The 13,660-nt window shown below is 38.0% G+C and overlaps 1 protein-coding gene and 1 pseudogene across 8 annotated transcripts in view; both read right to left on the minus strand.

Moving 5' to 3' along the window:
* The window catches only part of LOC131682587 (protein Wnt-1-like), an 83,486-nt gene that overhangs the window by 57,441 nt on the left and 12,385 nt on the right, over positions 1-13,660 (minus strand). The gene's annotated exons all lie outside the window — the stretch shown is intronic.
* LOC131682593 (serine--tRNA ligase, cytoplasmic-like) lies at positions 9,737-13,009 on the minus strand (annotated as a pseudogene).

A 13,660-nucleotide genomic window follows, 5' to 3' on the forward strand; every position in this document is an offset into this window, starting at 1 on the left:
AAATACCTTGGACAATTTGTCTGCTTGGGCTCTTCAGCTGGGTATTGAGTTCTCCACGGAGAAAACTGAGTTGGTTGTTTTTTCTAGGAAGCGTGAGCCGGCGCAACTCCAGCTTCTATTAATGGGTGCAACGATCAACCAGGTTTTCACATTTAAATATCTCGGGGTCTGGTTCGACTCTAAAGGTACCTGGGGATGTCACATTAGGTATCTGAAACAGAAATGCCAACAAAGGATCAATTTTCTCCGAACAATAACTGGAACATGGTGGGGTGCTCACCCAGGAGACCTGATCAGGTTGTACCAAACAACGATATTGTCGGTGATGGAGTACGGGTGTTTCTGTTTCCGCTCCGCTGCGAACATACACTTCATCAAACTGGAGAGAATCCAGTATCGTTGCTTGCGCATTGCCTTGGGTTGCATGCACTCGACCCATACGATGAGTCTCGTAGTGCTGGCGGGCGTTCTTCCGCTAAAAAATCGATTTTGGGAACTCTCATATCGATTGCTCATCCGATGCGACATTCTGAACCCGTTGGTGATTGAAAACTTCGAGAGGCTCGTCGAGCTTAATTCTCAAACCCGATTTATGGCCTTGTACTTCGACTACATGGCACAGAGCATTAATCCTTCTTCATATACTCCCAGCCGTGTTCGTTTCCTAGATACTTCTGATTCTACTGTATTCTTCGACACATCCATGAAGGAAGAGATTCGTGGAATCCCGGACCATATACGCCCGCAAGTGATCCCCAATATATTTTATAATAAATTCCGAGAAGTCGACTGTGACAAAATGTTCTACACTGACGGATCAAATCTCGATGGGTCCACTGGCTTCGGTATCTTCAACAATACTATCACCGCTTCATTCAAGCTCAATGATCCCGCTTCAGTTTACGTCGCAGAGTTAGCTGCAATTCAGTACACCCTTGGGATCATCGACACTCTGCCCACAGATCACTACTTCATCATTTCGGACAGCCTCAGCTCCATCGAGGCTCTTCGTGCGATGAAGCCCAAAAAGCAATTCCCATATTTCCTGGGGAAGATACGGGAGTCCTTGTGTACGTTATCTGAAAAATCTTATCAAATTACCTTTGTTTGGGTCCCCTCTCATTGCTCTATCCCGGGCAATGAAAAGGCCGACTCATTAGCAAAGGTGGGCGCATTAAATGGTGACATATACGAAAGACCAATCTGCTTCAACGAATTTTTTAGTATTTGTCGTCAGAGGACACTCAACAGTTGGCAAACCTCGTGGAGCAATGGTGAACTTGGACGATGGCTACATTCCATTATCCCAAAGGTATCAACGAAGCCTTGGTTCAGGGGGATGGATGTGGGTCGGGATTTTATTCGTGTAATGTCCCGACTTATGTCCAACCACTACACCTTGGATGCGCATCTGCGGCGTATTGGGCTTGCGGAGAGTAGTCTGTGCGCTTGTGACGAGGGCTATCACGACATCGAGCACGTTGTCTGGGTATGCGCCGGGTACTTGGACGCCAGGTCTCAGTTAAAGGATTCCCTTCGGGCCCGAGGTAGACCACCCAATGTCCCAGTCCGAGATATACTGGCAAATCGTGATTTCCCCTATATGTCCCTTATTTATACTTTCATAAAAACGACAAATATCCCAATTTAGCCCCTCTCTTTTTATTTCTCGTTTTAGAAGCTTTCTCTTGCCTTGTGGGACCGATCAGCTCCAGACTGCAACTATGTAACCGCCGTCGCACTTACCACTACGGAAACTGAAGCGAGAGCGACTCAAGGTCCGATGACTTTTGAAGGATTCCCCGCGGGTCCGAAGAATACCATCCGCTAATCCGACCTACTAGACTGAGGCGGTAATCTTTCGCTGATCTCCCGTTTGAGCGAAAGTTGCAAGTTTTGCTCTTCTCTTCTGGTCACCATCTACGCTTTCTCTCCCCTGTCCTTGATACAACTGCTTCTACAGCCCCCCTCTGAATATCTTGACCAAGCATAAGTCTCCGCTAAAAAAGTTCAAATTTGTATTCTGTATTCCTAGTTTTAAGATAGTTGTAATTTTACCTCTTTGTTAAAACTATTGTCCCCCATCTTGTAAATAGAATTGTATCCCTAGTCTTAAAACACCTGCGAATTTTCTCATAAATATTTGTTCCCCCTTTTGTGTACCAAACTATATTGTTAGTTTTAAGATAACTGTAAATATTTCCAAAAAATTATTACTATTGAATTCCTTGTTTTAAAATTTTTTCATAAAAAAATCTTTCGCCCCCTCTCTTGTATATAGAAACTTATTTCTAGTCTTAAGATAGCTGTAAAAATTTTTCTTTTTTAAAAAAATATTTCAACATTGTAACCTCCTAGTTTTAAAATATACAAAATGTAAAAACAAAAGAATTTGGCACCGCCAAGCTAACGCATTTGTGCCTATCAAATAAACGAAATGAATAAAAAAAAAAAACAGGCCAAACAAAAAATGAGGAATGTTGATGCTCTTATTTGCCATAATAGCGAAACACTGGCCCTATTATTAACTCTCCGAATGTCGCGTAAATGGCTTACTGACCGATTAGCCATTCGTGGTTAAATATGATCTCCCTAGATTTTTAGGGTGAAGTGCACTCACTGCACTAGCAGAACGACCGAAAGGTTAAATTTATCCTGTTACACATTATTAGACTTATCCAACTTTATGTGTTATTGATTTTAATATTGGAACAGACTTCTCTGCAACGAATAATGGCAAGCATCGTGCAAAAAAATGAACGCCCTTTTGTATGTTTAGTTTTCGCTTTAAAATTTTCATTAGAATTCTTTAGATAATTTTAATTTGTACTATACATTTCAACGTTTGACATCAACTGAATTCGGCGGAATAAGGTTTTTCCGTTGTCCCGATTCTAAAAGGGATGGAACTATTCATAGGAATATGAAATATTCCACCTAAAGAAGAAAAATTAGTTTAAAATCACGTGCGTGAAGGGCACAAAACCTAATTTCAACCATGGCACTTGCTACTGCAGCGGGCTGACGCTGGTCCAAAATGGGAAAAAAACTGCTTGTTAACACACTAAATCAGTGATTCTCAACCTGGGGTCCGCGGGCCCCTAGAGGGCCGTGAAGTCGTTGATGGGGGTCCGCGAAGAATTTTTTTTTCCGAGTGTATATTGAAATCTATAGTCTTGTTTCCTAACAAACTGAAAATAACATATTGATAGCATACAAAATCGTTGTTTGGGTCCGCAATAAGGTTGAGGTTGAGAACCGCTGCACTAAATGACTCCCAACATACGATATCAAGATGTCTCATCAGCAAACAGAACTTTTTCCCTTACGACACATCCTAAGATGTGAGTCGTTTAGTGTGTTCACAAATAGTTTTTTGTTTGATTTTGGACTAGCATCAGCCTGGTGCAGTATTCAAGTGCCATGGTTCTTAAGAGACACAGTCGAAATCGAAACGCAAATCCCTGAACTTACATTGGATTGTTGTAAAATAGGCAGCCTGTTACAAAACTCCATGTATCCCATTGGTCGTTTCCCACAACCCACTTTACTACTCGCCGTTAAAACATTATCCCAATTTGTTTGTGCACTGTTTGCAAAACCGCACCAGTTTTGACCCAAGTTCGTGGTTAAATTTACTGTAAATAAAAGATGTAATTAATATTTTTACAGCATAGAAAGTCATGCATCGGCGTTTTATGCACGCGGCAACGACGAAAAATTTGAGCTTAGCGAAGGCAATGAAGATTATTTCAACAAACACAATGCACACAGAGAGATGGTACGGTTATGTTCGTGGTTCGACTCAAATTTAGGACTACAGCGTGTATGCGCATATCATAATTGAATGGTATGCGGTGAAGCATGAAAAATTATACGTTTTCATCTTTACGTTCACGAGCTAAATTTTCAGAACGGGAACAAGGGATGGTTTTGTTCGGCTCTGGTAATGAGATGATGATGATCGGATAATGTTATAATTTTGATGACGAGAATTATGAACTGCTTCCAAAGAAAATGTACTCATTAACGATGTGCTCCCGAAAATAATGTAAAGTGGGCGGGGGTGAACCTGATACGGATTATCGCTGCTATTGACTACAACAGCCGATCGTTTATTGGAAGCGCGCTTGATACCTTCAAGCGGATATTAGAGAATAATAATGCGTAATCAATATTATAGCGCAATGGGATGGAAACGAGTATAGTTCCTTCGCCAACATTCATCTGGAACTGTAGAGTATTTGTTACTTGCTTTACAAGGTTGAAATAATCGAATTTTTTATCACCTAGGCGGATAATGTAACTCAAGTTTTACGCGTTCTCTCAACATTTTACTTCTAAAATACCAAGACAAAAAAGATTTTTAAAAAATAATTAACTGATATAATAATATATAATAATAATATATAATCAAGGTTTATTCTTTTCAGAATTAAATTCAATTCATTATTTTAAAACACGTAAAATTTAAATTATTCCAAACCCGTTAGCTACATTAATTGTTAACGATGGATCTTAAGTGAATGCCGATTTCTGTTGACCTTCGACTTTCGTTACTACCAAAATGAAAAATGATTCAGACAACTTATGAGTACAAAACTATCATAATTGGAAAGATAGCTGCTGCCTCCATCTGAATACAAACACTTAACCCTGGACTTTGAATATTAGTACTGAACCCGTCATATTTATACCAACTTCTATTACTGTCAACGAACAGTCAACTAATGCAAATATACACGCAAAATTAAGAAATTTTGCATTATGATTGTCTACGAAATACCAAAACATGATTTTTTTTGGTGGTAACAACAACGCACAGTATTTTTCTTAATCTGATTACAGAATTTTATATGTATAATGAGGAGCCGCAACTTGAAGAGCCTGTAAAATTTATGTATACCTCTTTTCGACCAAGTAACTGTGTGTCGATATGGCCCAGTTAGTAAAGATGCCTGCTAAGTTAGCAAATGGTTACTGTCAGAGCCCTAGCGTGGTCTTATGGCGCCCTTAGCCGAGACTCAGTTTTGCGTCATTTGTCTACGCTTGCAGCATTGTCAGCGAACATACCGCGGTGAATATGAAGTTAAGTATCTGTTAAGACAGTCTAATGAATGAATGATTTTTTTCCTATTTCGGGCAAAGCCATCAGTATGAATTTGCAGATTTGTCTCTAATATCATTCGAAGTTAGGTGTTTGAAGGCGACGGACGGAGCATTTTTTCGGGAGACTTTGTGAAATCAGTAGACCCTAGGTATTTAAAGACGACGGACAGAGGACTGTCCGGAAGACTGTATGTGTAGATTAGGGTGCGGCATTGTTATATGTAAAAGCGTAATCATAACCACATCAACCGAGCCCAGCACTTTTTTGGTTCCAATTGGGGTCCCAAATAACTGTGCAAGATTTGGGGTCGATTGGCTTTGACCCGTTCGTAGCGCATTGCGTTTGAAATTTGTATGGAAATTAGTCTGAGAAACCCTATTTTTTGCATTTTGAATCCTGCAAACTACAATTCTTACCGCAGTATGCTATCATTTAGATATAAGTATAGTCCATAATATGCTGAGCAATAGTACATACTACATACATACCAATGTAGTAAATCCAATGTTTATGATGTTATTTTGGTATGCTATATGAAATATCATTGGTACACCAGCAGTGTTGGCAAAAATATGATTTATTGTGCATAGTTTAAATAGTGAAAAAAGTGCCGGTTCGTGCATTTTGGTTTGCACCTTTCTTTCTTATACGTAGTCGAAGCTGGTGTAAAAATATGTGAAAATCTTCAATAAATTTGAAACGAATGAGTATTTTTAATACAATAATAATACGACAATATTATGTAGTTTTGATACCTACACATTTGTCTTGAACATAGTTTGCACGAAAACTTACAATAACAAAAGCTATATCGAAAAAACTAGTTTTAAGGGGGATGCCATAGAAAACGCCTTATAAATCGGTAACATTTAGTCGTACAAGCTCAAGTTCTTCAACAAAATTCTTTACTATGAGCATTTATAAAACTTTGTCGAAGACACCAACTTTCTACCTCTTCAGTACAAAAATTTTTTTTAGTTCGATCATAGTAAGCCATGCATAATTCCAATTATTATCAGATTGTGGGGAATATTCATACGAACAATTCCTCCAAAGACACCCTGTGAATATATTCAATGGTTTGGCCTCTAGTGAATTAAGTTTACGTTTTTCGCGTTTCCGACCACTGTGCCATGGTTCTTGGATTAACGCCACGACTATATTTTCTTTTGTGAATCTGCGACAAAGGATTTCAGCTGCTCCTTTCGCATAATGCAGTTTCGCTTGGATATTTTTTAGTTTCGTAACTTATCATTTGAGGTCCACGACTTGCAAAACGTTCGCTGTGTCAGAGATTCGTTTAGCACAGTAAAGGCAAGGTCCACGATCCTCCCTTCCTGACGGGCAACTCTCCCCGCCAGCCATTCAGTCCTCGATACGGAGATACATCTTGACTTAGGGAATCCTATTTTCAGTCGCCTTTTGCGACTTGGGGCAGAAACCCAGAGGATCTGGGCTGAGATACTTAAACCCGCAAGATGCCGCACGGCCTGTAGGCTGTTTTTTCCCGATAATAGAGTTATTAGTCTCCTAGGGGATCACATCCAACACGACAGGTTCGCCGCATACACCGCAATTTTATGACTGAAACCCAGCAACACTTCAGCAAACTTTCATCAGTCTTACCTTTGCAAACCCCCAACCGTTGAAAACCCACCAAAATGTTGTCAAATTTTTCGGGTGTAAGCAAAATGCTGAAAGAATGCAATACTGTTATATAGGACGAATTCACGATGACCCATAAAAGGAACTAATCGAATATTTGGTGGTGTGGTCGGCGATCTTCGCCAAATTTTATCCGTTAGTCGACACCTATGATGAAATCAGTTCTTGCTTAAGAGGGTAGGATTATTGTTGAAAAAATATCGTGCTAAAAAAAAATTGGGTCATTAAGCTATATATAGTTTTCCGTTCCATTCGATAAATTTTAGGTCCAATATACATAATATAACATTATTTCAAAAAAATTTCGTTGTAATACGTAAAAACGATTTTTTTTTGTTTTTTAAAATAAATCTTATGTAAACTTGGCAACCATACATAGGAAAACTGCGGTTGTTTACATCTGGCCTATCAGGACAACACCCAAAATGAAAAAAAAACTATATGCAATGGATGGTGTTTATGTCAAATAAAAATAACCCTCCGGTAAAACCGAGAAAACATGCCCTAATTTTTTCTGACAGGGCATCATTTGTCGTGAAATTCGATATATCAAATCCTTCCTATAGTGTCAAATCCAGACTGTCAACATATTTCTTTATTTTAAATTTTAATATTATTTTCACGTTTCCTGAGTTGGAAAAAACATTGTTGCAATCACGAAAATCAGCTTTATCGATGTAAGTAATAAAAAACGATTTTTTCCCATTTAATGACCCAATTGGCGATACCGAGAGTGTTAGTCTATTCAGACAATAATGCAGCATTTAAACAATATTTTCCTTAATGTTCACCGCAAAATATTGAAAATTGGGTGTGTTAAAGTGAATCTTCAGGAGACACCTCGAATAAATGCGATGTACAGCATAACTCCAAATCTACTGAACCAAATTGTTTGAAATTTTGCACAGTCCTCCTTCATATCATAACATCATTAAAGATCATAACTTTGTTCACAAAAATAAGTTTCATGATTTTTTTAGCGAAAATTGCCTTTTTAGCTGCAGAATGCTATGAAAAATTCAAATATCAAGAAAAAAATAAAAGCTTCAATCAATACCTGGGGATATGTAGAACCTTGAAAACGATTGGTCCAATATATTTTGATTTATGATGTACACCACAAAGCAAGTTTTTAACGAGATACCTCCAGAGATTCTCTGTCACTGGCTCAATTTTCAGTATTCTGCTATGATATTTGAAGAAATATTGTTCAATTGTGCAGTGATTATATGGAAAGTGAATGAATATACTAACACGCTCTGTATCGATGGTAATTCTGTTACGCATATAAATCTATGGATTATCGTGTTGAACTATTTAATTCAGTCGATCCACCATGCTTTCAGGAGTATTGGTTTTATACGTAACCTACCCAGCAGTCTCCGTCAGACGAAGGTTTTTATATTTAATCGAAAGATTAAAGTTCTTTCTACGAATTTTTGCGATTAAGGAAGCTGCTTAAGGTGTAAATTGATAAAAAAAATATTTGAAAATTGACAATAACTTTGTTGTTTCGAGAGCTACAGATTCATCGTTGTTATAAAAAAATGTGCATTTTATCGCTTTTAACAACTTTGTAGAAGACACTTTTACTAATAAAAAGTAATCGTAAAAAGTTATATTCGAAAAACTGTTTTGAAGGGGTCTATCCCAAGCAAACCTACATATCTCGCTACTGTTACTATATAGAGCTTTAGTATCTTCAGTGAAGATTTTCACAATAATATTTTCTAGAACTTTACTGAAGACAGGGAGCTTTTAGCTAAATTATTTGGGGAAATAAATTTTCTATCTCACTTTTAGGGGATTAATGACTCAATTCATTATATCAAAAGATGCATCTATTTACATCCAGAAACTTCTTCGAAAAAATCCATTCTTCAAAACCAATGGTTCAGGAGTTATTGAATTTTGATCATTAAAACATCGTTTTGCAACACTGTGTACCGCATGTGTTGCAATTGAAACTTTGTGTTCCTATTATATTAGTTACTGCGCAACATCGACCCACCACAACTGTGCTTTGGTTGAAAATTTTCATTTAAGCGACCATTGTAACTAGAAAATATAAAGGAGCAGATGTACTGCTACCTCGAATTCGAATGATATCAAGGGATTTCAAACGCTTGTGTGTAGGAAAACAGAGCAATTAATTTAATTGTGCTCCAGGTGGTCAAATTACGAACATTGTCTATACGCGAGAAAAAATATTTGTTATTTTTAGTATTTTCAAAATATTTCGTTTAGTCCTGATGGGTGTAGCGAAGCGCACCGGCTAGTTATCAATATATTTTTTAAAAACTTATGCTTGTTTATTTCACTGAAAAATGTACTACCAAAATACTATAAGTTTTATGTAATGAAATCAATGCTTTATGCCTTTATGTAAATTCAAACTTTCTTGACATTTTTCGCACAAAAAGGTATGTAACCCCTTAAGGGGTTATATACAAAGTTGTGGCGAAAAAGTGAGCTAAACTTTTGATTTTTTTAAAGTGTTTTATGCAAATTTTATTTAAAGAGGCAAAAGACAGTGTTGGTAGTACTATCCAAGTTAGAAAAAACAAGTTGAATTAAAAAAAAATATTGAGGGTTGGCGGAGCTATGGCCCATCCCCCGAAGCGTGTTTTTGGCAGAGGTTAGCGGAGAACGCTCTCCAAGCCGAACCGCTCAACTGAAATCAAAAAAGTAAAAAGATTATTGAAGAAAAATGTATTGTGGTGTACTTGAACGGATCGGTTTCCCAATAAAAAAAAAATTCCAGCAAAAAAACATGTTAACCCAAAAATTGAGCTTTATGATGTTCAAAATTTTTAACAAAAATTCATGGCAAAGAATCAAAAAATTATGGATGAAAAAGGAAACGATGAACACGAGAATGTAAATACAAACAATTCAAAAAAAATTTATGAAAATCGGATGAATAGTTTTTGAGATATTACGTTCACCGCAACGGTACTCTTCAACCAACTTAGTTCCGAGATACAGTTTTGACAACGACACGACCTGAAACTCAATGAAATATTGTGAATAAAAAGGGTCCGAATCATTTACTGCCAGTTACCAGTATATTGAGTGACCCCTTGATTCGAACGAAAAAAATTATTTCTTCAGCAACACTTCTTTTGTTTTTTTGATTTTCAGTTGCTGTATAGCAACCATGTTATGTGCATAATACAAATCCAGTAACTAACTTGAAAAATAAATTTCATAAGAAGCGGGCTCTGAACGGGTTATCGGCATCGTACGACCTTTCGTTCTCCTCCATACGAGGAACCTGCAACGGTTGTGGAAACGAAAAACGTAATCCTTCAAAGTATCCATCACTCGAGGTTCAGCGCAATAAGGTAATGAAGTAAAAATTCTACATTGTATGTAAAACCACAGATAACAGACGTTTAGGCTAGAACAAAATTTCTTCAAAAACCTGTGTAAACTTTCAAATTGATATACGTTGATAATCCGTGTTTCACTATTGCCATCTGCGCAACTGTTTGCTACACGTGTTTGACAGCTGCACTCTAACTGCATTGTAGTGATCACTGCGCCATCTGCAAACGTTTGCCAAACATGTTTCAGACATCTGATTTATTCGGAATTTCAGTAGCGGGTATTTACACACGATTCAAATCGAACCTAAACGTCTGTTATCTGTGGTAAAACTTAAACCTATGTTATTGTTTTCAGAAAAAGAAACGAAGGAAGGATAAAGTCCGCTCTCGTTCCGTTAGTCGAGGAAGCAGCTCTGGTGCTAGATACTGTACTCCGGAAATCGGTAAGAATGGCGGTTCCTTATAGCCCAAGGTATCGAACGATGCAACGTTATCAGAGTTGGAATTGAAAAGAGCGGCTTGCCTACCGAAACTGAACGAATAGTTGGACGAGTGATACCTGTTGGTACTGACAGCCAACTTTCTCTTAGCGAGTCGCAGAAGACAGTGGCACAGATGTAGCAGTAGTTTACAAGTGCGAAATTTGTATATCTTTGAACCACAGATGAAAAATATATGCGATTTATCAACAGTGGATGATGTACCATGCTTGCCCGAACCAGGAAGCAATTTCTACTTTTATATCAGTTTCTTACCCGGCTAGCGTAAGGCGTTTATCTTTCTGTTGTTCCAAAATGGAAAGGAATAATTAATATTGAATGCTCCAAGTTTGTATTTTATTAGAAATTTGAAAATACACGAAAGAACTAATCTTGCTCAAATTTATTTTTCGTCCTTATTAATGCATATCGGTAACAAAATTCTTCCATCGAAAATTGGTAACGATATATTTTTTTCGAAATGTATGCAGCAGGACTTTCCTTTGTGCCTTTCTTAACCTTCTAGCTTGAGTGGCAGCTTCTACCTCGATGGGTGCTGGCTTCACGAAAGGTCTTCGCGGTATTTTTCCAGCATATACGTTTTTAATGATTCCGGAATCTGTAAAAACAAAAATCGACCAGTTTCCATTTGCCCTTACCATAGTTCTAAAACATGCTACATATTACCTTGACACCAGCTTTGGTCTGATGCGTTTCCACTCAAGTAGTTTCACACATCTGATCATTCAGCAACAACTGATTCCGAAGCCGATTGAGTCAGAATCGGTGATTGCATTTGAGCTAATAACCATACAGACTCTACTCAGAATTCCGAACCGTTTCCGGAATGAGTTTAACTGGAGTTGTGTTAAGCATGTGAACGTAATCGATAGAGGCGTTCATTTTCTTAGTTTGTTCGTAGCGAATCGGTATACTAGCGGCTGGCAAAACTGTTCCTCGTTGCCGCGTTATCGCCTAGGATTTATTGTCATGAGGAGAATTCAGCATAAGCTTTTGAACCTTCCTTAACTGATGTACTCGGAAAACACCCCGTGTATCGTGGCCAAGTGAACCGAGCTCCTGTCGGAAACAGGTGGACGACAATCCAGCAGCGATAGATTGCTCAGATGTTGCGATTAGGTACTTCTCATCAATATTTTGTTCTTCCACTTTCTTGCTACCTTTTTCGACGATTTTATTGTCGAACTATGAAAGCTGGGCTACTTCTTGCATTACTTCCTTGAGCATGGAAAATGGAGTGTAAAGTGGTCTATATTGTCCTTTGCATATAACGTATGCAAAGCATGCTGAATCAGGGCTTGTTCAAACATGACAGCAGGACCCGTCAAAAATATCCCCTTACGTCTGAAATTATAGCACCTTTCTATCCGTTCCTTCCCTTGATCATAGTTATCAGATCAATATGGAAATATTTCAAACTTTTCTCGCAATCACCCTTGCGTTTCCTCGACATTATTTTCGTCCTCGTCATTGCTGCAAACTTTCGTGCAAAGGATGGCCCTTTTCTCGTAGTGCCATGATTCTTTTCCCTACTACCTTGCAAAGCATGTTCTCGTTAACTATTACAGCTAACAGGGTCTTTTTCTTCATTTTGTCGCCAATCTTTTTGTTGCAGATTTCCCAACTTGTTGAAATTGTACGCATTGAATTAATACTTCCGGCCAGTCGCTGTCCTGTTCGATCAACGTTTCTACCAAAGTAACGCTCCTGGTTTGCTCGAACTTAAGCTGGATGACCCTATTTCGCATTCCGCATAGCTATTACAGACCACTTGATACGACGTTAGAAAGAATAATTAATTAGAAGCTCCAATTTTATTCGAACAACGTGAAATACTTACTTGTAAATTCGAAACCTTTTAGATTACGCCATTTGATTAGCAAATGGATGACAAAATATTAGCGCGTAACCCAAAGTCCTTATACAGTTTAGAGGGACTTTGCGCGTAGCCGGGGATTGCTCAGGAAACTATATAAGTTGTTTAAAAAAATTGCAGTGTGATGACGTAACTTTCTTGTTTAATAATGTGGCCACTGGAAATAATAAATTGACATGAAATCAAATTTTTTGAATAATGTTTACAACTTACCGCTAATTTACCGTGCCGAACGCAAACAGGCTAAACGGTAGACACGATTCACATAAGGTAGACTAATTTTTCTAACGGGGCTTATTAATAAAGCGGCGAAATATTTTTCATTGTTTATAAAACCCTGCGTAACCAAGGGTTGCAACAGTAACAAAACGGTTGTTAGAGAAAAATAACAAAAGATTTTTAAGTGTTGCTATTCTTATATATTTTGCAACCAACTATCGAATTTGACAGTACCAGTTACCTCAGTCACTGAGGGGTAGTCAGATTTTCGATACAGTATCGAAATGCAAGTGTCTAGTCGTGTCGTTGGTTTTGAGTTAACTTCATACGCGGAAGAACCATCGCACTGCGAACGGCTGTAGTTTGAAATCTAGTGCTCCGATCTGGATGAAATTTCGCACAGATATTTTCAAAAGTATGTATTTTCAGAATAGTCAATAATTTTTTTTCGATTTTTTGAGTTTCAACTATGTAGGGGAGACCGGGGCTAGTTGGCGGTGTTTTCAGTTTTCAATTTTTATTGCTTTGATGTAGGTAGATCTTGCAAAATAGAACACGCGGCATGAAAGAGCAGACTGTTGGCTACATCTCTGATTTTTTTTAAGTGTTTCATGCATTGTCTCCATTTTTAGAGACAAAAATATGTGACGCGGAAAACCCGCCAACTTACCCCGGCACCGGGGTAAGTTGGCGGTATGTGAGTATACGCCAAAAACTAAGCAATCAAATGGAGATTCAATTACTTCAAGGGTCCTTTTGGAACGTGCTGAATGTCTTTTAGAGGAAACTGTATATTAACCGACATTTGCTATTATATTTTAGTTTCAATACCCCGGCATTTTGACTTTGACGCGTACTCCCTATTCAAAAGCAAATTTTCGAAATTCTTCCTGAAATTGGCCGGAATAAATGTCTCCTACTCCTATTACAGCTAACAGGGTCTTTTTCTTCATTTTGT

The sequence above is a fragment of the Topomyia yanbarensis genome, chromosome 2, assembly GCF_030247195.1.
Source record: "Topomyia yanbarensis strain Yona2022 chromosome 2, ASM3024719v1, whole genome shotgun sequence".
NCBI classification, from domain to species: Eukaryota; Metazoa; Arthropoda; class Insecta; order Diptera; family Culicidae; genus Topomyia; species Topomyia yanbarensis.